This window comes from Bidens hawaiensis, unplaced genomic scaffold (genome assembly GCF_021521415.1).
Source record: "Bidens hawaiensis isolate Kalapana, Puna unplaced genomic scaffold, B.hawaiensis_p1.1 tig00003649_1, whole genome shotgun sequence".
Lineage (NCBI taxonomy): Eukaryota > Viridiplantae > Streptophyta > Magnoliopsida > Asterales > Asteraceae > Bidens > Bidens hawaiensis.
Window position 1 is genome coordinate 410,518 of NW_027491208.1, and position 25,921 is coordinate 436,438.

Here is a 25,921-nt window from a genome sequence, read left to right on the forward strand (position 1 = left end):
AACTCATGTGTGCTTTTGTGACGATATTTGATGAATTATTTGACATGTTATGATCTGTTGAATAGAGTAATCTTTCAAGTAGAGATCTGTCCTGATAGAACTAGCTGCTGAACTATATGAAAATACATGAAACGTGCTTGTTGCTAGATAATTGCCATGTTTTTGACTAAATTGCCCTTGTGGGGAATGATTGCTAATAATGTACAATATTAATACTTGACACGTAAGTAGTTGTTCACACATGTAACGTATCACCAATGTGTTTGTTGAGTCACACACAATTCACAAACGAAACACGAAACATATCTTATGCATAGGTATTATGTGCCGAGTCTAGAGACTCAATAATAGTTCCAACACTTAGAAAATCTCATTCTTGTTTTAGAACGCTAGCGAGGATTTTCTGTGACGCGTATCTCTTGGTTGACTTGTTTTTGAGTTCTTCGCAAACAGTGAGTTTCACGTTCCCCTTTTACTCTTTTAAACGCTTTTACTTGGGGGAGAATACATACTCCAAAACGCTTTAGATTTTTTTATTTAATTATATATCACTTGTAAAGGCTAAGTGGCAAACAAAACAACAAAAGTCCTTCATAACATCAAACCGTTTAATATTGGATAATAGCGAGTCACTGTTGAGCAGTACTACTGGGTTTGACAAACCCCACCCAACGCTAAACTCGATTGGAGGTCGAGCGGGTGTAATCTTGGCTAACACATTTTCCATGGTCTGGATAGACATGGTGGCAAGGCAATTGATAAACAGTCAGCTTCGGTGTCGAACACTTAGTAATACTTGTTTTATAGGTTAGCTACCTATAGATATATAATTGATTTAACATTATCTGGTAACGCAAACGCAAAACGCAAAGCGCAAACGCAAACGCAAACGCTTTATTTATATAAACTTGTGAACTCACCAACCTCGTGTTGACACTTTTAGTATGTTATTCTCAGGTAGCCGAGGCGGGCGCGCGGTATAGGAACATGCATTACACTGAACTCTATTGTTTTTGCAAACTCGTTTTTAAACTGTTATTAATTGGGTTTTAAGTCGTCCTGCGTGACGCAACACTTGGTTTATGAATTTACGCTTCCGCACTTATTTACACTCAAATGTTTCGTGGTTTGAAAACTTTACTTATGGTTTGATTATAACTAATGATTCCGATCCTGTTAGTTCACACCCTCTGACGGTAAAACTCCGTTAGTGGATTTTGAGGGTGTGACATTCCCGCAGATATTCAAAGCATAAGTCCACATCGCGAAATGTTGACTCTCGACGTAGAGACCAACGCGGACGATGCGGGGTAGGATCCTCCTCTTGAGGAGCTGGAGAGGTCTGAGGGGCATGAGGGAACATGCTCACACCTCCTTGATCTCTAAAATGATGGACATTATAAGAATGTGACATACTGACATGATCGGTATGGTCAACCTCCTTGTCATTCAAAGGAGAGTCATCCGCCACCTCAATGGGATCCTTAGCACTATTAAATGGTGGTGGCGGAAGAGGAGTAGAACTCTTAAAATCTGAAACACCTTCAGTAAGGTCATCCAGGTTCCCTGAATAACATTAAAAGTGGGTTAGAAACATTCCAATCCGTAACATTTAACAAATGGAAAAAATTTGTTAACTTACCTAACGAAGGTTCTTCTGCGTCGAGCTGATCCAAACGCGCCTCCAAGGCAGCAGGCTTTGCTTTCTTGGATTTCTTTTTTGGAGCAGCCTTGGCCGGGTTAGCTTTGCGTTTTCCAGCCGCCTTGGAGAAACCTGCATCACCTGCTTGATGAGTACCCTCTGGGGTGGCATCATCAGGCATATTGCCCTCCGCAGCAGTGTTAACATCATCGTGACCCGCCTCCTGGCTGGTAGTGGCTCTCTGGCGGGTGAGACCTGCAGTTGAGTCCATAACGTTGTTAGCATCGGCTGGAAAACTTCCTCCGCAGAGTGACGACTCTTCGCTGGAGGAAAAGAGTACAATCACTCCGCTAGAAGTAATAGCAGTCATAGGTCGGGGTTTCAAAATGCCCTCACCTTTCTGGATGCAATCTTTAACATACTCCTCACCTTTTGCGTACATTGCCTCAGAAACTATTGGTTCCGAGCGAAACGCGATGGGAAATAAAAAGTTAGGGCTGGTGCGCTAAAGGAAAGGCGTATCTCTTTGATCGATTGAGCAGCGCACCATCATTCCTCCCTCATGATCTAATAAAGTGTTGAAGGCGGAACCCTCACCTGCACAAATAATTATAACAGTCAGAAATTAGAGCTATGTCAAAGTAAGAGAGAAAGTACTCCCAAACTCACTCTTGTCAGTCTGCTCGTAGTAAGGTTCCAAGGAAGGAAATGGCCATAGACGGCTCATCTTTGCACTCACCATCGCCCCTTCATGGATTGGGCGCATGGGAGTTGGAGTGGCATTCAAAGCTGTAAACCAGGAAAGCCCCTCGTGGGCAGCAGCCGGAACCACTGGCATGGTCTCCTCCGCCTTCCGACGGGTTATCAGGAACGGAATAACCTCCTCCCGGATTCAGAAGAACTACGGCTTCCGTCCGTGTAGACTGCGGATCCATTTCGTGCCTATAACATTCTTCCCGGTGTAAGCAAAGCTATACCATTCATCGCGGAATGTCATTTTATAGAATACGGCAAACATGCCGACAGACGGTTCGAACTCTCGTACTTGACAACATAATTCGAAGTGTCGAATCCGTAACATCCCAAAAGGATGGACCTGGGAGATATGAATCCCATAGGTTGTCAAGACCGACTGAACGAATTTCGTCACCGGAATTCAGAAGTTTTATGTCGTAAAATGGTCCACATATACATCAATCTTCTTCGGCGGCGGACTGGTGGCAACAGAACCTTTCGCGGGACGTTCTGGCTCCCATTCAGATGCCAGGCCGTATACGTTATCAACATCATCAAAGTCTTTTTCTTTAAGATTCACAACGACGTCATGGATGGTGGGGGTACCTTTCTTTTCTCCGGCCATCTAATAATAAGAAGAAGAAAATCTCAGAAAGTTTTGTGCTTTGAGTGTTTGAATGAAAGAGAGTCTGAAAATGATAAGAGTTGAATGAAATCACAAGTGATATATTTATACTCATCGCAATTAATGCGACTGATGGAGTGCCAGTGGAGAGAGAAACCGCGAACCGCCAGATGACTGACACGTCAGGCGAGAGGTTCAAGAAATTTTAAGCAGGCTGTCAAAGTCGTCATACACGTCTTGTCAGTTGCCTCTAAGAAGTCTCTCTCCGCCACGTCATCAAGATTACTCAACTCTCAAAAATTTCAAATTTCAAAAATATCTCATAAAAGATATTTTTCTTAAAACAGTTAGATACTCATAAAAAGACAAAAAAGTTCTTTCCCATTTAATACTCAAAAGAAATATTACAACCGTGGAAAGAAAAACTACAAGTCACGAAACACCTAAACCTATTCTAAGGGTTTGAGGTCGTTTCATCTTCCAGAGCCTTCGGTGATGTGTCTTCCGAGGAATCATCTTCAGAGTCATCGCCTAAGTAGCTACTCAACTGCTGCACGCCATCTTCGGCGGAAGCAAACTCCGGAAGCATATTCTGTAAAGGGAAGACCAAGGCATCGTGCTCTTTAACCCGTATAGCACGTTCTTGCTTGACGTCAAGGCCATGGAGCGGATGGTCCTTAAATGTGCGGTTACTTTGAGCATAATTCATCCCTTCATGAAAACCCATCACACGTCCAAGTGAAGAAGAGGCAACCATCATATTGGCAAAGCTATCAGTAAGCTCCGCACTTCCCTTGACATGGTGGACGACCTGTCAGGGTAAAAACATAAGTTTTCAAATATCGAAAATGAGAAGTAAGTAATGAGCATTAAAGTGGAAAAAACTTACAACATCAACTCCCCGAGTGAGGAACCACTGACGGTCCTGCTCCACGCGTTCAGCTCGCACCTGAAGCGCTTGAGATCCCGCAGCCGTTTCCTCATGAGCTTGCAGGAGGGAGTCATAAGCAGCTTGAACCTCAACGGCACTTTTGTCTTTAAGCTTAGTTTGCTCCCTCTGTAGCTACAGCTCCGCCTCAAGCTCTTGGATTCGAGTGCCTTGAAGGGTCACTTGATTTTCCAAGGCTGAGTTTGCTTCTTGAGCCCGTGCCAAATCATCTCTCTCCTTTTGAGCCTTTGCCCGAGCAACCTCAATAAGGGAGTTTTGCTTTTCACAGGCTTCCTTCCATCGACGAGCAGCGGCAGCATTGCGATCCTACTCACTCTTGAGGGCGTTCTCTGTGACGGTCTGCTTCTATTTAGCAGTATGGGCCGCAACACGGTGCTCCTCAGCCTTTTTCTTCGTGGCCTCAGCGGCTCGACGAGCTTCTCCCACCTTCCCGCCTAGAGTACGCCACTCACATAAGACTTCCTGATTACCGGCTAAAGCATTAGCCAGATGATAAGCTACATTCGTATGAAGGTCGTGGTGGGAGAGGTCACGTTGATACGCCATCTCAGCAGGTGGTACACAATGTTCGACAAAGCTCATACAGGTCCCAGGATGAGAAAACCGGGACCCATTAGTAATGTCCCACGGAGGGACAAACAAATCATGTCTATCACCCAAGTTCGTGTCCCCGTAGTAACGAGAACCTGCAGGTTTAAGACGAATTGGGATGGAGGATGATTGTTGTGGAGGAGGACGAGGAGGAGACTCGTTAATCCTGTGACCCTCCACATCCGCAGTAGGATTGTCTTCCTGGTCACCAGTTACACTCCCAGTCTGAAAAAGATAGTCAAAACGATTATCAGTCCCATACTGGTTGTTGGGTTTTTCCGCTGGAGTATCAACCGGAGGAGTCGGTACCCTCTCTTCTATAATAGTCTCAATTGGAGGAGAGGTTGGTCGATCTTCCATGTTAATATTACTTGGAGGAGTAGAAGGCTTGTCCCCAGCCTCTCTTTCTGGAAAAGGAGACGATTGCTTCTCAGTCTGAGGAGTTGGAGTAGGCAACCTCTCAGACACATCTTCCGGTAAGATCAGCGGATCTGCACAAAAAGCTACACTTAGCTAAACAGCCCAAAATAGTAAAGTATTTCAAGAGTAATATATACCTTCTATCATATCAATGCGATCAACAACATTGTACTGTGGCTTCTTGGGACGACGAGTTTTTCGTTTTTTCTTCGAAGGTCCCGCCTCAGTGTCCGCAGCCTTTGCATCCGCTTGACTCGCCTGAAAGGCCGATAAAGCTCTTTTCTTCTCCAACTCTACCAATAAATGTGAGACAGAAGAAGATTCAGGGGCATCGCCATCAGAATCCCTCTCTTCTCGATAGGTAGAAATATCAGAGGCATCGCCATCATCATCACTCGATAACAGAATGGCGATCGTCCCATCGGAAGTGCAAGCATTAAGTGGATGAGGGTTTAGAACATACGCACCTGTTTCAAAGGTTGCGTCTGAAACAATGGGCTCAGCCCGCACCTTCTTTGGGAAAAGGAATCGGGACTTGGTTTTCTCAAGAATAGGTTGGTTGCCCGCATCCCGGATGCTATGTCGGACACAACCCTTGTCCTCAAAAGGGCATTGAGCATAGAACCTCGACCTGAAAAGATAAAAACTTAATTACAAAAAACTCCAAGGAAGAAGAAAAAACATTAAGGGTAACTTACTTTCATGTAAGTCAATGAAGACGGGCTCCATAAACTCCGATGCCCACAACCGACTCATGCATGCCCACACCAGGGCCTCCTCAGGTAGCGCCCGCATCGGTGTTGGTTCCGCCATTAGAGTGCGGAACCAATCACGCCCCTCATGGGCAGCCGTAACAATGTCCGGAAGGGGAGAATTAACCCGACGACGGACCATGGCAACAGGCACCACGTCCTCAGAAATCTAAAAGAATTTACTACGCCAATCGGCAGACACCTTCTCAACCTCGTACCCAATACTTCGGTCGGAAAATCCTTGACATGTGTACCAACCATCACGGTTGGCAAGATGGTAGAAGACGGGGAATCGGTCAAGGTGTGGCACCATATCACGTGCTATACATACGAATTCGTAATGACGAATTCGCATTACAGTACGCGGATGCAGCTGGGATAAATGAATCCCATAGGTAGTCAACACCTTTATAAAGAATTTCGTTAAGGGAAGACGAAAGTTCCCACAGGTGGAATAATCAGCATAAATAGCCATTTTACTAGGTGGTGATAATCTGGCTATAGAACCTGGAGAAGGAAATTCCGGCTCCCACTCCGGTGGAATGCCGTACGTCTCTAGCAACTTCTCGTACTCTGAATGATCCCATGAAATTTCTATCTCGTCAACTTCAGTTGAACGTTCGACATAGCAGAAGAATTTGGTAAAAGGGTATATGAGAAAGTTCAGTGCTCTATCAGAAAGAAAGCAAAGAAGATAATCAGCGAATAAAGGCGATAAAACTTCGATTAGAAGATTTCTCTTCCTTTTAATTGCGATGGGATATGAACAGTGGAGAGAGAAAGTCATCGCCTAATCACCAATCGCCACGTCACGCGGGAGATTCGAAAAAGAGAAAAAGTTGCATAGTCGGGTACAATGACAGCCGTAAAAAACGTTCCATCATCTGTTCACGCGCCTGCGAGTGGTCAACTTGTCCTTTTTCATGATTATCTATACCAACAGAAGATATTTTCTACCTAACTTCAAAATCCAAAAAACCCCCAAAATACATTAAGTCCAGAATTTCACCCGCATGAAGACCTCACACGGAAGAAACACTAGACTGGGGGGACTTATAGAGGTAGGGTATCAAAAAGACCCAAATACCCTTAAGTACCACCCGCGGGTCATTGAGGAATCTCTCATATACCATCCGCGGGACATTCGGATCACCCGCATATCACGGGAGAGGAAGAACGTCCTCGTACCACGTGCGGAAGCATCCTGGCACCCTCAGAAGTCATCCGCAGGACAGGACATCTGTATGCTAAAATGATCGGAAGGCAATGCCAACGGGACAGCTGTCAATAACTAACTACACTCTAGAAGAACGTCCACGATTGTTACTTGAGGAGTACGTGACTTGCCCACCAATGAAAGAAGGACACCTGGCCAGTTTGTTATAACCGTGCACATGGCCAGGGGCAATTCGTCCTATCATTAGGTGACATGTGTCCAAGTTGTTATACATATGCACATGGAACGTATAGCTCAACCTATTCTAAGAGGACACGCGTCCAGGCAGTTATCAAGATCTTCTAGAAGAGGACAGCTGGCCCAATCATCTTCCTACATCCTTCGGCTATAAATACCTTGTCAACCTGCATGAGGTATTCATTCACTCACCTGCATTCTGACTCGCATATACTCTGACTACACTTAGTCTATTTTACTTCAGTACTTTCTTCACTACGAACGTTACTGATTCTCACGCCGGAGGGTGGTTACAGGAAGACCCCCCACCTTGTCCTTCCTGTAACGAGACTCACGGTGTCTGTTTTGCAGGTTCCGGTCATTGGACTTTGGGGAGTTGTGCCCATACTGTGTTAGTAGTTATCGTATTTTACCTTGTGGACTTATTGGATCCAGGACCCATACCTGGGGATCGGATCCGTGTTTCTTCAGTGGGCCTGGAAATATCATGATGAAATCTTCTGGATAGTGGCATAAAACAAGGGACTAGTATTTTTAATGTCACTGTAGATGTGATTTCTATGAATGTATACAATGTGACTGATGTGTGTGTATATATCTTAGTTTTTCATGGAACGCACTTATTAGTTTTAAGCCTGATTAATTGCATTAACGTCATGTTGATACTATGAGGGCGGTTTAACCTGAACGAGTGAAGCGCTAAGAATGTTGCATTGTATGACATGCTTATAACATGCAATATGACCTTATGCTTTGTATCAATCAGTAAACTTATGTCTGTCTAGTCATCTAATATTTACATTGTTTGCTAGAAAAACTAACGAGTAGTAGATATGATCAATATATTTACTCTTCTAAAACTATATTATTACGCCTTTTAATTTTGATATGTTACCATTATCTTTTACCGTTTTAAATCCAATTATGTTTTTAACGAACCTAAAATAAGCCAAATAAACGTAATTTCTGATGCATATAACTAAAATATGCTAGGCTATGCCTTTGCAACAATATGTTAGGAATGAAGTCGGTGATCTATTGACAAAAAAACAAAGTTTTTAAAACACTATGGAATTAAAAAATTTTGAGTTCAAGTCTTCAAAATGATACATTATTAGAAAAATATATGAAAATCGAAAGAATAATCTAAAGGTTGATAAGACGATCATTATTATTACTTCAAACACGTTTTTAATAAACTTTTTTGCCATTGGACTTAGATAAAGGTGTTTTCAAACACAACGACAAAAGTTATATATATTCAAATTAACAAAAGAGGAGTAAGTGGGCGATTTGATATAAAATTAAGTCAATTCGTTTAAAAAGAAAAACATGTGTGTACCTACTCATAAATTAATCATAATTATAGTAAAAGTATTTATGCATGCCTTTGAACATGTGTTTGTATTTATAATTTTTGTTCAAAGTTTATATGTACACCGGCCAAGGTGAAGTGGTTAACAAGACCCATGGGACACCAAATAATTCTAAAAGTTGCTAACGATAAAGTAGACTGCAGTTTCCGGTGTGTTTCATATTGTGTTCCTCAAATCACAATTCACACGGACCATTATACTTTATAAGCACTAACACCTCCTTATAATTTATCATGTCAAAAAACTTAATTTGTTGTTAACAAAGATGAACAAGTTTTATCAGGTTTACCCTTTAATCCTCTTGCTTTCTTTAACAGCGTCAACAATAGACACATCAACAGTGGCTCTAAGATACGCTAAGGAGGGTTGCGACGATGTGTGTGGGACTGTCAAGATTCCATACCCTTTTGGAATCGGAGCAAATTGTTCTGTTAGCAAATGGTACACCGTTGATTGCAACTCCTCCACGCCTTATCTCCCCGCGCTTAACCAGCTCCAAGTTTTGAGTATTGACTTAGCAAATCAAGCTGTCACTGTAAATATGCCAGTCAAATCTGATTGCAGCAACACCAACAGCATGAATCTTGGTGGAAGCCCCTTCTTCTATTCCGTAACCCAAAATAGATTTGTTTCAGAGGGGTGTGGTAACGCTCTCATGATGGATCATGGGAGTGTGCTCACAGGGTGTTCCACCACATGTCGCAATGGTAGTGTTAGCGACAAGAACGACTGCATTGGCATAAGTTGTTGCCAAACAACAATTCCTCATCATCTCAAGTCGTACAAAATGGATCTCACGGGCTTGAAGAGCCTGGGAGGAGATAGAGCTTGCGGGTCTGCCTTATTGGTCGATAAGAATTCATACTTTGAAGAAAGGTTTTCTATTGGAGGGGAGAACTCTTATGTTCCGGTATCACTTATGTGGACTTTGTCATATACAGAGAATGTGAATATAGGTTGTTGTACTTTTACGTCTAGAGTCGAAATGGATGTGGGTAATAGTTCTCCGGTGTACTCATGGTCATGCCAGTACGATTCTTCTTTGGCACTAGAAGGGAACCCATATATAACTGATGGATGCGACTGTAAGTGTTTATTTGACTATATTGGTTTTCGTCTAGTGTTCTTGTGTGTGTTGGTGTTTTGATATGGGACTTGCTCTTCTTGTATTGTACGTCTCCAGATACATATTCAAAGTGTGCTCGGTGTGAGGATGGCGGAGGTCATTGCTTGTATAACGCAGTATATGACGTTGATGGTTCAGCTAGCAAAGTCAGTTTTATTTGTCAAGAACATAAATCATTCATGGGGGTTATTCTAGGTAAAGCTTTATCTAAAATTTATTTTAGAGTTAATTATGTTTTAAGTTTTAGGTCTATGTGATTTGGTATGCTTAACTCTTTCGTACAAAAGGTAATGTTTCAACATATGATGGTCAAAAAGTTTTAAGTTCTATAATCACTCAGTTGAATAGTTGATGGTGCTAACTCTATCAATTTACTATCAAAAAAAAGAAAATTCAACCATTTTATGTACAAGAACTATTTATATATTTATGAAAACCATTTAATTATTGTTGTTTGTCCACTATTAATTATAAATAAAAATTATAGCTTTTATTATTCATATATAATTATACTCGGTGTTAATATTGAGCTAGTATTTCTTTGCTCGTGTTCGTCTAGTATGTGAATATAGAGGTGTTCAGAATTTGATTCGAATTCAGTTTTAACAACTAAACCAGAATCAAACAAATCGCCGTTGGTCATTATATATAAAGACTTATCCTTTAAAATTGTTATTACTTAAATAATTAATATTCATATCAAGTTTGATAATTTTCTTATATAGATTTTAATTTATTTTTTACTTTTTTTATAGCTCCTACTATAAACAAAGATGAAATTTAAAAAACAAATAAAATGATACAAACAAACAATTTAATATACGGGTATTGGTTTTATTAATCCTATCATCTTTTGGTCGTTGTCAGTTTCAACTAACGAATTGGATGATAAGGATCCCACCATTTATCATATTTGTTCTCAACGATTCGCGACTATTAGAATTTTAACGTCGTTAGTTGCAGGTCGCTGGAAAAAAGTTTTTTTTTGCCAGAAAACTCACATTTGTTTTATGGAAAACTCAACATTTTCGTTCCAAACATCATTGTAACCTACGATCGGACCTTAAGGAATCTTTTTCTAGTAAAAGCCCCAATTATTGAGGTCGCCGGAACCCTATAACCATTGTCGGAATCGTTTGGTGGTGCTCAAGTGGTAGTGGTTGGTTGATTGTGAGTCAGTTCGTGGCGGTGGCAGAATTTAGGTGGCGTCCAGGTTGAGTTTTCAGGCAAAAAGTGTGACTTTTTCTGTTAAAAGCATTTTTTCGGCGTCCTGCAATTAACGACGTTAGGATTTTGTTAGTCACAGACTGTTGGGGACAAATACATTAAAACATGGGACCATCAGTTGCCATTTCGTTAGTTAGGACCATGAGCGATCAAAAGATAATAGATTAAATGTAGGTTACACATGCCTTATTCTTATGAACTTCTTTTAGGTTTAAATATACAAAGCCAAAGAAATGGCTTCTTTAAAAAGTATATGTTATCTTTGTTTCTTTCTTTTGAATATGATAAAAAATTATTAAATCCACATGTCTAACAAGGAGCTAGTATAGGCTATTTAATTATAATTTTTTTATCAGACTTTATACAGGTGTTAGTATAAGCATGGGTGTACTTTTTCTTTTGGCAACCAACTATGCACTATACAAACTGATCAAGAAAATGAAAGAAACGAGACGTAGAAAGGGGTTCTTCAAACGCAACGGTGGTTTACTTCTAAAACAACAAGAACAAGCTAACTCGTCTTTAGTTAATAAAACCATTCTTTTTACATCACGTGAGTTGGAGAAAGCCACCGACAACTTTAACGAGAACAGAATTCTTGGTAGAGGAGGTCAAGGTACGGTCTACAAAGGGATGTTGGTGGATGGAAGGATTGTAGCAATTAAAAAATCAAAAATAGTTGACGAGAGCCAATTAGAACAATTTATTAATGAGGTGGTCATTCTTTCACAAGTTATCATAGGAATGTAGTCAAACTATTAGGATGTTGCTTAGAGACAGACGTTCCTCTATTAGTTTCTGAATTCATTCCAAATGGTACCTTGTATGATCATCTCCACAACAAGAATGATGAACTTCTTGATTCTTTGAACATGAGATTACAAATAGCCACAGAGGTCGCCATAGCAGTCTCTTACTTACATTCATCAACCTCCATTCCAATATTTCATAGAGACATCAAAACCACCAATATACTTTTGGATGACAAATATAGAGCTAAAGTTTCTGACTTTGGAAATTCAAGATTCGTATCAATTGATCAAACTCACTTGACTACCTTAATCAAAGGTACATTTGGCTACCTTGATCCCGAGTATTTCCAGTCTAGCCAGTTCACCGAAAAAAGTGATGTTTATAGTTTTGGAGTTGTCTTGGTGGAATTATTAACCAAAGAAAGGCTGATTTCGCTTACAAGATTGGATGAAAACATAAGTTTGGCAACACACTTTATGTTGGCTATGGAAGAAGGGCGTGTTATGTCTATTTTTGATGCAACTATTAAGAAAGAAGGAACACCCGATGGTCTATTGGCACTAGCAAACCTTGCAATGCAATGCTTAAGTATAAATGGAAAGTACAGACCAACAATGAAAGAAGTAGCTACAGAGTTAGAAACCATACGGACATCTCACATTCCCTCAAATGTTGAAACTAGTATTAGACACATCATATATGAGGAAGAACCATCAATGCTTGTATATAGAGAATCGTCATCAACATTCCCGAGTTTCAACCATTCCATAAGCCTACGATGAAATATCAGTTGTTCATTGTTTTATAAGTTTATGTTTGTAACATTCCAAAGTTTTAACTAATGCGCATGTACTTATTAAAAAACTTAAAGTCTTTAGTAGCTATATTTATAAAGAAAAGTTAAAAGTATTGAAATAAAGTGCTTAATATAAACAACAAATGTAAAATAAATAAGTCTTGATTACAATTAAAACTAAAAAAGTTTTATAAACTACTCAAGCTTTAAGGCAAAGTTGTAAATGTGTTGTTGAAATTCAGGGAGTAAATGTTTAAATTATGTACTAACAAAAAAGAAAGAATGAGATTACAGATTTAAAATCAAGGACATGTTTCACTGGGGAGGGGAATGTTCAAGTTAAAGCCACAAAATTAGACCAAACACAACATTAGGGTGCCTAATAATATTCCCATGGTGAAGGAAGAATATATGGTAAATTCTCCACAACCTAAGTTTATAAATTGATGAGTTGTATATGAACCATTGGATGACATGATCTTATTTTTATCTTGTGATTCAGAGAATGATGTTGAAAATATTGATGTTGCTTTTTTTCAGTCTTTGATCATACTATTACATTGAACTAAATAAAAGAAAAACCAATTCACTAAACAAGGAAATATTAAATCAAGCTAAAATGTTGGGATTGCCTTTTCACTCCACCAACAACTTCATAATATAAACAAGGAATTGATGAAAAATTGAGCCTTGAAGTACCTTCTATTTTCTAACACTTCTCCTCAAGTTGAGTAGTGAAATTTCTGATACTCAATTTGTTGAGACATTTGTAGAATATTATGGTTGTCATAACATGTTGGACACGACACGATAAGACACGATGACCTGTGATACTAAACACGGACACGATATCGTGTCATTTTTTTCTAAACATTGACACGAACCTGTTTAATAACATGTTAACATGTTATACCTGTTAATGGACATGTTTAAAGACAAAATGAATAATATATGTGTAATGAAACAAAAATATTTAAAACGAGCATAAAAGTTTTAATTAATACATAATCTATAACATATTTAAAAAAACCACAAATCAATAACATACTTGAAGCAAAAAAAAACCACAAATCTATAACATACTTGAAACAAAATACCATAGAAAGAAAATCATAACACTTATTAAAATTGTAATATCTGGCCTTGACTAGCATTCGTGAAATGTTGTATGTAAGTATGACTTTAGGTTTAGGACATTCAGAGTATATATTATTTATTTTTTAAATTAAAAACCGATACAGGTTACTAACAGGTTAACAAGTTTTGAACCTGTTAAGACATGGATTTAAATATCTCTTAAACATGTTGACATGTTTAAGACACGAAACATGTTAAGCTCAAACCCAAACCTGTTAAAACCCGTGTCATGTCATGTTAACAGATCCATGTCATAAATTGATAGCCCTATTGAATATTCTCCCATTGACAGCTTTGGTTAGTTTATCCGCTAATTGGTCTTCCGATTGAACGAACAGTAGTTCTATAATCCAGGCTTCAAGATTTTCTTTGATGATATGCCTATCAACCTCCACATGCTTTGTACAATCATGTTGAACTGAATTTTCTGAAATTTGTATCGCTTATTTATTTTCGAACATGATCCTAGCGGCTTTGGTTTGGGTAAATCCATTTTTTTTCAGAAGTTTACGTATCCATAAGACCTTAGATGCGCTTCGTGCAATTCCTTAGAATTCAGCTTGGCATTGAATAATGCTACCATTTTCTGTTTTTTTGCTTCTCCGTGTAACAATATTCCCACCAACTAGAGTAAAGTATCCCGATATTGATCTTCCATCATCTTTATCTCCTGCCCAATCTACATTAGTATACAGTTGTACCTTTAGGTTTTTATTTGGTTGGAAGATGACCCAATGGCCTATTGTTTGTTTGAGATATTTGATAATCCTCCATACAACTTCCATGTAGGTCACTTGAGGTTGATTCATAAATTTGCTGACTACTCCTACCGCATACGCAATATTTGGACGCGTATGAGAGAGGTATATCAAATTTCCTACCAATGTTGATATATTTATTTATTTAGTAATACTCCTTCTTTTCCATATGGAGTTTATGATTGACCATCATTAGAGTGTTGGCAGGTTTGAAATCAAGCATTCCTGTCTCGGCTAAAAGATCAGGTATATATATCTTTTGATGTATGAAGATCACTTGTTTAGACCTTAGTACCTCAATTCTGAGAAAGTACTTAATTCTTCCTAATCCCTTTATTTCAAAGTCTGAAAACAAATTTGCCTTCAACGTTTTCATTTCTCCCTTATCATTACCTATAATGATCATGTCATCAACACATATAATTAAACAAGTTACAAGATTACCTCTTTTTAAAGGAGTAGTGTATGATCAGAGTTGCTTTGTTGAAATCCATATTCTTTCACTGCTAGGGTGAATCTTCCAAATCAAGCTCGGGGAGATTGTTTAAAGTCCATATAGAGACCTTTTTAACCGAAATACTAACTTTGAATTGAATTTCTTGTGAACCCTGGTGGGGCTTCCATATATATTTCTTATTTTAACCCTCCATATAAGAATTCATTCTTAACACCAAATTGATGAAGTGGCCATCCTTAATTTGCGGCAACCGAAAAAAGTACCCTTATTGTATTGATCTTGGCTACTAGAGTAAACATTTAGGAGTAGTAAATTCCATATGTTTGGGTATATCTTTTGGCCACTAACCATGCTTTATACCTTTCGATTATTCCATCTGGTTTGTGTTTGATTGTGAAGACCCATCGGCATCCTACTAGTTTCTTTCCTGGTGGGAGGTCACATTTTTCCCATGTGTCATTTTTAACTAATGTTTCGTCTATGTTTCCAGTTCTTTGATTTAAAGGCTTGTTTCACAAAATTTGAATGTTGTTCAGCATATAAGGAGGAATTAAAAGCCTTAGCTTATTCAGAAAAGTTTCCTTTGCCTATGTTTTCTATGAAATACCTAGATGACTTAGTGTTTTTTGGAGAGTAATGTTTAGGTGGGACTCCTCTGTTTGCTCTTGGTGGTAGCACATATTTCTCACTTGTTCCTTCTTGTGTTCACCTTGTTACTCATGCACAGTTTTTTCTACCAATATCTCATGGTTATCAGTTGCATTATCATTTTCATTTTGAGGAGATTCATTATTTTGTATTTCATCACGTGTTAAATAAATCACTTACCTCAGGCTCCAGGTTGGATGGATTTTGGGTTGGAACACGGATTGTTAGTCCGTCAGATGTAACATCCCGTTTTCTCGTTTCAGTTAATAAAATAAAATATGAGTTATTATGAGTCGGGCTAGTGTTGGGTTAAATAGATATGAGTAGTGGACTTGGATTAAAAAGGAAGGAAGAAAAGACCATGGGCTTAAGCCCGTGACCCATAATATATAAACCACAATTACTCCCTAATCCATTCATCCACCCATTCCATACACCATACAAAACACACACTTAAGCTCTCTCTAATACTTCTCTCTTTCTCTAACCGAAACCAGGAAGAAGAATCGATTTCCGACCCGAAGTAATGATAGTATGATATTGTATGGATCCAAACCCGCTAGATCTAGTCGCGAAACGACGAGCCGACACCCTAAACAGTTAAAGTCACGAGATCCGGATGGAATCGGGTATAAACCAATCAAAAGATGAGCTTGGGGGTCACCCTAGCTCAGATCTGGATCCAACGGAACGAAAAAATGGTGGAAAAATGACGGAGATCTCGCTTTTTCGGCGAGATCACGGTTTTCCGGTGATGGGCCGGAAAACGGTGTACGAGGTTAAGGATGTCAGAGAATGTTTCTGACATTCTCTGACCTAACCCTAATTCGTTAACGGAGGAATAACTAATTAACAGTCTTTCGTTATGCCCATTCGTTAAGGAGAAGAACGAGTTAACAGTAATTCGTTATGCCCATTCGTTCAGGAGAAGCAACGAGTTAACAGTAATTCGTTATGTCCATTCATTAAGAAGAGATGACGAATTAGAAGCAGTTCGTTAAGCCATTCGTTAAGTAATTCGTTAACGGAGAACTGACAAATGAACCCCCAGTTCGTTATAAAGGTTCAATTCGTTATAAAGTCCATTCGTCAAGAAGTAACGAATGAGCCCCATTCGTTAAGGAACTGGATAACGAATTAAACTTTGAAAGAATGATAGAAAGGTCCCTGGACTTGGAATAAAATGGAACAATTACAAAGAGGCCCCCGAACTTTATAAATTAACAAATAAAATAATAAATTAGAATTCTAATGGAAAATGTGATAAGACAATTATGAATTAGCTCGACCCCAGCCAGGGGCTCTGCCCCTTGGACCCTGCTAGGGGCTGCCGCCCCTAGACCCCGCTGCCCCAGGACCCCCGCTCGTCGAGGGTTACAATTAAACTAGAAACGCGACATGGGTAGTGATAGTTAATTGATACGTGTAATTGTAATACAGTTAGTCGTCCTCAGCTAAAGAAAGGAATAACCGCAAACGGTGAACTTAATCGCATTCAGGTGAGTTTCTAGCCCCACATCCTTGTTATGTTTTCGGGGCTGTGTGCATACTCAATGTGAACGTTAATACGCTTACCTTAATTGGTAAGCGTATGCTATAATGATTGATGTGATAGTATATATGAATGTTATGAATGAATGCTTGTCGGTGAGTGAACGATCTTTAGATATTGCACGTATCGACATGTAACGTAATATGAGGTATGCCTAGTATGAGATATGTATGTATGAAAGTACTTAATGAAACGAGTATGTACGAACATATAATTATATAAAGAAAGGTATGTATGGCTACATGACGAAAGAAGGGTATAGTTAGAAAGGGAACCGACCCTAATAATATCGGCGAATGTAGGGGACCGACCGTAATAATACCGGCGAATGTATGGAACCGACCCTAATAATATCGGCGAATGTAGGGAATCGACCCTAATAATATAGGCGAATGTAGGGGACCGACCATAATAATATCGGCGAATGTTGGGAACCTACCCTAATAATATCGGCGAATGTAGGGAACCGAACCTAATAATACCGGCAAAGGTTATAGGGCGGAATGCTCTTTAAAACGTATATGTATGAATGAAAGCATGTATGTAAGAAATAATGAAAGTACGTATGTATGTAACTATGTAAGTAAATATGAAGGTATGTACCTTCGGGTGCATATGTAAGAATGTAAATGTATTGTATGTCGTCTGATAACTAGAACACACTCAGCGTAGCTGACTTTTTGTATGCACGTAGGTTAACAGATTGAGACAGCTGGCTTGAGCGGGACACATGGCAATATTGAAAAGGCTGGCATCTAAAGATTTGTCATGATGTTTTGATATTATCATTTATGTTATGTTTTAAAAGACAAGTTACGAATGTTTGTAATGAATGGTTGACTATTATTACTATTCCGCGAAAGTTTTAATCAAATCTGATATTTAGAACTGTGTTTATAAGTAAATTCAACGTCTAAAGTAGGGCACCGGTAACGGGGCCTTACATCAGATTGCTGAGAAGTTAGTGACTCACATTGGGTATTTTTTTTTCTATTGATGACAATTGGGTTATGTGATTAACTTCTTCTGATTGAATGATAGCGTCTAAAAAATATATATTATTACATAAATATTTTCTATACTTTTAAGTACTTTTGAACTCGATTTTCAATGAATATAATTCTTAGTTGGCTCATATGTTGGATTTTAAGATTTCAAGAGATAATGAGCTAACATTGAGTACGTTTACTAAACATAAAACAATGAGCTTAAATTGAATTATTTTTCACTAAATTGGAGATGACAAGTAAAACTAAACAAACTCTATATGCATTATATTTCTTTCAAGTTAGATTTATACAACGAAATAGACTTTTATTATGATACAATGTAATATATCAAATAAATGGCGATTTTTATTTTTATGTTGGTTTAATGATTGATGTTGGCTTCATGAGAAGTGCAAATTCCAAATTATATAGAAGCCTATATGGATTGAATTTATAACGCATGCCACAATGGTTTCATTGAATAAGTTACTAAACGGCCTAGAATGTGAAGCCCATAAAGTATCTTAAGGTTTAACTTCATACAAAAGGAAGGGTCTAGCATTGAAAAAAAAAGGGGGCATCATATTTTATTATTTTTCTTGGGAGCCAAGGAAGTCGGTGGCAATTGAGAATAGAGGAAAAAGAAGAAAGAAGGTATAGGCAAAAAGAGACGATAAGAAGAGCAAGCCGTTGGTTCGCAAAGAGAGTTTATGGTTTCAACATCTACTCCTTCAAACATTATTATTATTATTCGGTTTGATTTTATTGTTTTCTTTATGAATTCTGTCTTTGAACCTTATTTGTTTGGTTTGTTCATGAGTATGGTTGTTGGCTAAACCCCTTAGACTGCCTAGGTTTATGATGAACTATTGTTGATTTTTATTTTGGTTTGGACTTTGCTTTTGTTATGGTTTATGATTTAGTAATTAGAGGTTTGTTGATATTCGTTCGATGCATATGTGTGTTTAAGATTGTTTGACGAGTTTTATTATTTCATAGAGTCACTCTTTGATGATTGTCTATCATATAATAGGATTTTGTTAGTCATCTACTGTGTATTTTTGACTACTTTGTGGTTGATTTGCAATAAAACCATAGGAACAATATTAATAAACCAAGTAGACCTAAGTGTGCTTTATGATCTTATTTTAGTATATTATTATTATTTTATACGAACTCCTTACGAAGAACCAAATTTAGCAATTCAAACAACCAAGACTTATCATATAATCTATCACCTTATGTGACGTTCGTCATTTTCGGTTTAACTTGTATTTGTTTTTGTACGATAAACCCGATCTGTTTTATAAATCGGATTCTTTGATGTTTATAAATATAGTGGTTTTTATGTTGCAAATTTGTTTCACACTTGTTGGATCACGAAACGTCTCTTTCGGTACGTTAAAACACCCTTTTATGATTGAAATCGACTTAAAACGAACTTTAGGGACCCAATGCGTCAAATAATCAAAGATGGAACCAACCCACCCCCCCTAGGAGCGTCGCGTTGCACCACCACCACCCTCTTAGTGGCCGCCCAGCGCCTAGGTGCCTCTGCAGATCCCAACTCGTTTTTCCTTGTTGTTTTGTGCATTGCTTGACCTTTTTAACATGCCCATTTGCATGTAAACTCTTGAAAGAAGCATTATACCCAAACCCTTACTCTTTCCCTATATAAACAAGACCATCTCACCCATTTTTGGTTGCTCCTTCTTCTCCAAACTCTCTCTCAATCTAAGATCCAAGTGTTCATCTTCAACCTCTTGTTAGTTTGACTTCTCAACGTCAAACTAATGCTAACCTTGTTTATAACTAATTCTTGTTACTTAAAGCTTGATATTATAACTTGTTTAAAACATACTCCCCTTGTTTCCTTGGATTTCCCTTTTCCGGCCATGTCGGTTTAGGTGTATTGCTAGCCAAGGCTTCATGGAGGACTATTATAGTCCTTGATAAATACTTTAATTTATGCTTTAATTTTGTTTAAGCTTGTTAATATAGTTTTGTTCTTAATTATTTTAGTTTCCAAATCATTTTAATAGTTCAATGGTATTTGGGTATGTGGTTACCATCTTCGGTTTCATCCCGAGTCAAGAACCGAATCAAAACCAAACTTTTGTTTAAATACTTTATTTTTAACATTTTGTATGTAAGACTTGAGTATTATTATTTCTAAGTTTATACTAATTAATTCCATGGTATTGGGTACGTGGAAACCATCCTGGGTCTTATTCCGAGTCAAGGACCGAACCAAGACCGAACTCTCGTTTAAATGCTTTATATATTTATAATGATTTAATAATGTGTTACATGAAGATTTGTGTATTATAATATCTAAAGTTACTTAATAAGTTCCATGGTATTGGGTATGTGGCAACTATCCTCGGTTTCATTCCGAGTTAAGGATCGAACCGAAACCGAACTTTCGTTTAACTTTTTATTAAATTGTTATAAAAACAATTTGTATGTAAGATTTAAGTGTCTAAGCCTTTATATTTACATTTTTGTATTTTTTATTTTATTATGGATTTGTTGAACCCAAGCTTGGTCACATACCAAGTCTTGAACCAACCTAACCAAACTAAACCGAGTTTACTCGCTTAAAACACACAAGTTGTGTTTCGTGCCATCGAATCTCACATTTTCTTTTTAAGATATTTTACAAACTAATTATAAATGTTTTCTTAAAGTACTTGGTATGTCGGATACAACTTGATCTTATAACAAGTTTGGACCGATAAAACCGAACACTCGCTTAACGATGATGTTTGGAGTTTCTCCTTTAATAGAACTTCTAACATTAGTTTAGTCTTTATTTTAAATAATTTATCTCATGATATTTATCACTTTGGAATGTCGGGTTCGGATTTGACAATTTATCAAGACCCGAACCGACTAAGCGAACACTCGTTAAAATCCCGTTTTGGTATATCTAACAAGGGGTCGTGCGCTATTGCATTAAACCAATCCCCACATAATTACTTAACAAAGGTTAAGTAAAACTTATAAAAGAATACCGAGACCCGATTTTGAGCAAACTTACTTTTCTAAAACCTTTACTTTAGTTTCTTATGTATTTACACTTGAACCGTCAACTTTAATTATTTATCTTACTTATCATGTTATTTTAAAAGCTTTAAGACCATCTTCTAACTCAAGACCCTCTCAATGTTGGTCTTGCTCTTTGAACTTACCTTTCTGTTTTACTGCAAACTAATCATTCAAGTTACTTATTACATGTGAGTAATCACACTCCCCCTTTTTACGCTTTTATACTCGGGGGGTGGCATGCGTACCATATTCAAATTTACTTGTTTCATGATCTCATTATCAAATCCACAATTCAACATTATGTGTTCGTACAAATATTTGCTCGATCTTTTTTTATGCCTCAAATTGATTATGTGCACGAGTGTTTACTTTTATGTTGTTGTTGAGTCTCATTAAGTATGATCATACGCAACCCTAACTTCTTAGCCTTGTGCTAGTAGAATAGGGCCTCATTCTCCGAGTATTTTAGTTGTTACCAAATAGAAAGGAGCCACAGTTATTTACTTTACATTTACAATGGTTGTTTGCTTTATTCGATTTACACATATGAATTGTGATTTTTGCCTCATTATACACATATATCAAAAACTAGTGTATTTCTCACCAATATTCATGTTGATCAAATATATTTTTATGCATGCTATAGGTTTACATTTTGATTGCTTGTGAAGATTGAAGACTTATCACTTTGATCATACCTTTAGGATACTTTAACTAATAATGTGTTGATGAAATTGTTTGTATTCTATCGTGAACAAGTTGTATTTGTGATTATTGAATGAAATTAACAAGTTTAGTAAATATTGTCACTTTAATAGTGTCATAGCGTTCTTGAGCAATTCGTTGCACCCCGGCATGTTCCAACGCCTTTGGTCTGGGTGTGACAGATTGGTATCAAAGCCATGACTATAGGATAGGCGGTTAGACCTAATGGCTTATTATAGTTTTTTCTTTAGGGTCCCTATACGTGTTGCTTATACGTGATTTCCCTACTTGATTGTTCATTGCACTTATTTGTTTACTTATTTACTACATTTAATATCATATATACACATGCTCAAACACTCAAAATATTCTAAGGTATCCTTACCTTACTTTCATATATATATATATATATAAACATACACACACACACATATTATACTAAGGTATCCTTACCTTACCACAAAAAAATTTGTTTCTATGGATCACAAACTTAATTTGGATCCCTTAAAGGTTGAATTTACGACGGTTTTGTAGCCACCATAGGGGGCGAAACACTATGAAACGATCATATGACAAAAAGTTTCCAAGAATCGAAGGTGATTTACTTACCCGAGATGATTGAATTGTATTGTTCTTCCTCTAGGCCAACAACCGTGTTATATATGTCAACAACTTTAAGTTGTCGAATGCAAGTGTTCCGGTTGCCTCTTTATATTTTTGTTAGAAGCATAAGAGCCACGGTGGTACGTGGACTAATGTTTTCAACACCCCAAATTGCCTCATTGTTTACTTGTTATTGTTATTATTGCGATATTTGGGACAAAACGTGTAAAACACGGTGATACGTACACATGTTCGGCTCCTCATTTTGTTAAAATTAAGTTTAAGATTTATTGATTTGAACAAGATTCATGGTGGTACATGAACGTTCTCATCGTTAAATTTTAAATTTATTTTTTATAAATGTTTTTGAATGAACTTATTTATTCAAGTATTTATTTAGTCATTTCCTTTATAGTGATTTCTCATTACAAATTTCTCATTTATATAGATTTATTTTTCGTTATGATTAATTCTCTTATATTTTGATTTCATATGGTAAATTTATTACACAACTTTCCCCATCTTGATTCCTCACGACAATTTTCATTACATAATTTTGTCTATTTGGATTTCTTAAATTTTATTTTGTGTAATTTGAATTCTCATGAAAACTTCTATTATATAATTTTTGTTCATTATGATTTCTCGCAACAAAAATTTTCATCATAAAATTTCTGTAATATTAAATTTTCTCATGAAAGTTTTACTTATATTCCTCAAGTAATTCTCATTGTATAATTTTTTAATTCTTTGATTTTTTCTCATCCAATAATTTCAAAAAAATATTCTAGTTTGATGACAACCTTATTAATCTTGATTCCTCGTTTCACAAAATTGTTAAGTTTAGATCCTCAAAATCATTTTTTAATACACAAAATATTATATAACCCTTATGGTAAAATTTTTGTTACGAAATTTTGTTCTCATAACGATTTTCATTATATATTTTGATATCTCATAACAAATTGTAGTACAAAATATACTTATTTTGAAACCACATAATAAATTTTATTCTCATAAAGATTTTTGTTGATTTCTCATAACTAATTTTGTTTTATTTCTTATGGTTATATTCAATATACAATATTGTTCATTCTTTCTAGTTTTAATTTTATGATAAATTTCTCCCACTTAATTTTATCCAATTCCTAGACTAATTACATTTAAAAGGATTTGTTTAATCCAAAATTTTCTCTTATAAAAGTATTTAAGACAAGGAAAGCACGAACCGACGTTTTCATGGCAATACTTATTTTAGTGGAAATCGTTGAAGCAAGGAAAATTGTGGTGGTTCACAAACTTGTTTCTCAATCTTCCTATATAACCCTAAGTTTTCTTTTTTTTAACGATACCTCATATATATATGTATATATTTTCCCTTGTCTATAACATTTATGTCGAAATACTCACGTTGTTATTGAAACGCGAACAATCTATGGTGATTCACAAAGAGTTTTCGGTTTCGCACAAGGATTTCAATTTGTAATTTGATCCACAAAATTTCATAAATGTTTTCACCTTTTCAATTTAAATTTAGTGGTTTATGAATTATGATACTTTCAATTTCAAACGTAATGTCGGTCAAGTTCCTTTAAAAACGCAACCACAAGTCACCGAACATCCTTACTCAAACCATCACTACAATCAACTTGTCGTTACTACTATTATTATCGCTACAACTCCCTCCTTCCACTTATGGCTGTCCAAATCGCTCGCCGCTCGACGCCCATTCGTCGCTTGCTCAAAAATCGCTTGAAAAATGCTCGTTCGATTTCCGCTCGATTTGGAAATGAGCCGATCGGATCGGTTCAATTTGAAAACAAACCAAGCACGAGCAAAGCTTCGCTCGGTTCGGTTCGGTTTGTTTTGCTCGAATTATTTTTTTAGTTTAAAATTTTTATATAATATGTATATATAAAAAAATATACAAAATTTTAAGTATTTTTAAATTTCCTACTTTTGTGTTGACTTCAAAGTTTAATTTTAAACCCTAGCCACTTGTTCAATACTTTAACAATTCCACTTTTCCTTAAACTTTCCTACCATTCGGTCGTTCAGTACTTCGATTACACCTTTGAAAAACTAGCTAATGGTTCTCGTCACACTTGATACACGGACTATTTTTTTCTATTAATTTTTAGGAGAAAATATCGACCAGGTATATTCGCTGAACTTATAATGTATGTTTAATTGCTAACTTTGAGTTTAAGACATTTTAGAGTTGGAACTCTATACATTTTTTAGTTAAAAGTTTTGAATTAATGATATTTTGGAGTTTTAGAATTTTTAAATTGAAAATTTTGTACTAAACCAAGCTGAACCAAGCCGCTCGATTTAAAACCAAACCAAGTTCAAGCATAAACATATCGCTCGTTTCTTTAAATTCAATCCGCTCGGTTCGGCTCGGTTTTAAACCAAACCAAGTATGAGCATGCCTTCGTTCGGTTTGGTTCGGTTCGTGAACAGCCCTACTTCCACTACCATATATCCACACGCATTCAATTTTTCCCCAATCACGAAGAGAAACAACACCTAACCCACCTAAACTATGCCTTCACCAACACAAACTCCATGCAAATCTAAGATGTATATTATCAACCCAAAATTAAACGACACTTTTACCCTATGTAACACCTACCAATTTCACTATCCTACCACTACGAAACACCGAAAACACATCAACACATTCCTTAAACACACACAAACCAAAATTTACCAACCTATGACTCAATCCCTTGACTCATACTATGTCAAACCACAAACCATGTTATCATACAATGTCTACCCAACCTTTAAGTTTAAATACCACAATAGCCATTTGAACCATCTTCACAAAAGGCATATACAAACCGTATTCAAGCCCAAGCTAGTCGATTGCAACTATTACACCCCGACCAAAGGCGTAACATGCCGGGGCGTAACGTATTGATTGAACAGTAACTCAGAAGACACTAATTGAGCGAAAATAATTATTTAATTTCATTAACATCAAACAAGTACACAAATTCAATAATAAGAAACATATACATCATGCTTTTTTAAGTTGAATAATATCCTAAGATAAAACTAAATTCTTCAATCTTGAACAACGTAAATTACTTGTACCTGTAGCATGTATAAAAATAGAGTTTGGCAACACGATTGTTGCTGAGAATACATAAGTTTTAGTTGAGATACATATAGATAAAAACCACAATTCATATGTTAATGCTGAGCATTACAATTTGTATGAAAATGTAAACAATTAAATAGATGTGGACCCTTTCCTATTGACACAAAATCAATGTACTTGGGTAAATGAATGATTTTACTAGATGAGAATAGATGAGGATGAGATACCAAACCACCAAACAATAAAATAAACATTTAATCACATAGAGCATAATCATAGAACATGCAATCATCACACATAAAATATATTGAATTGGTTGAATAAATGTGGTAATAAAACATGAGTAATATAGATAAGTTATACATGCTACCCCCAAAATATAAAAGATAGAAAAGCAGGTATGTAAACTCACTTAACAAGTGGGTTAACGAATATGAGATGACGATAAAAATTAAGATAGAAACGGTCGAGCTCTTCAGGATACGTCAACGAGAGTTCCTAGT

The 25,921-nt window shown here is 36.9% G+C and overlaps 1 pseudogene; it reads left to right on the forward strand.

Annotated features, from left to right (window-relative positions):
* The first annotated feature begins 8,760 nt into the window (after positions 1-8,760).
* Positions 8,761-12,392, forward strand: LOC143623959 (wall-associated receptor kinase-like 22 pseudogene; annotated as a pseudogene).
* Positions 12,393-25,921: the final 13,529 nt, after the last annotated feature.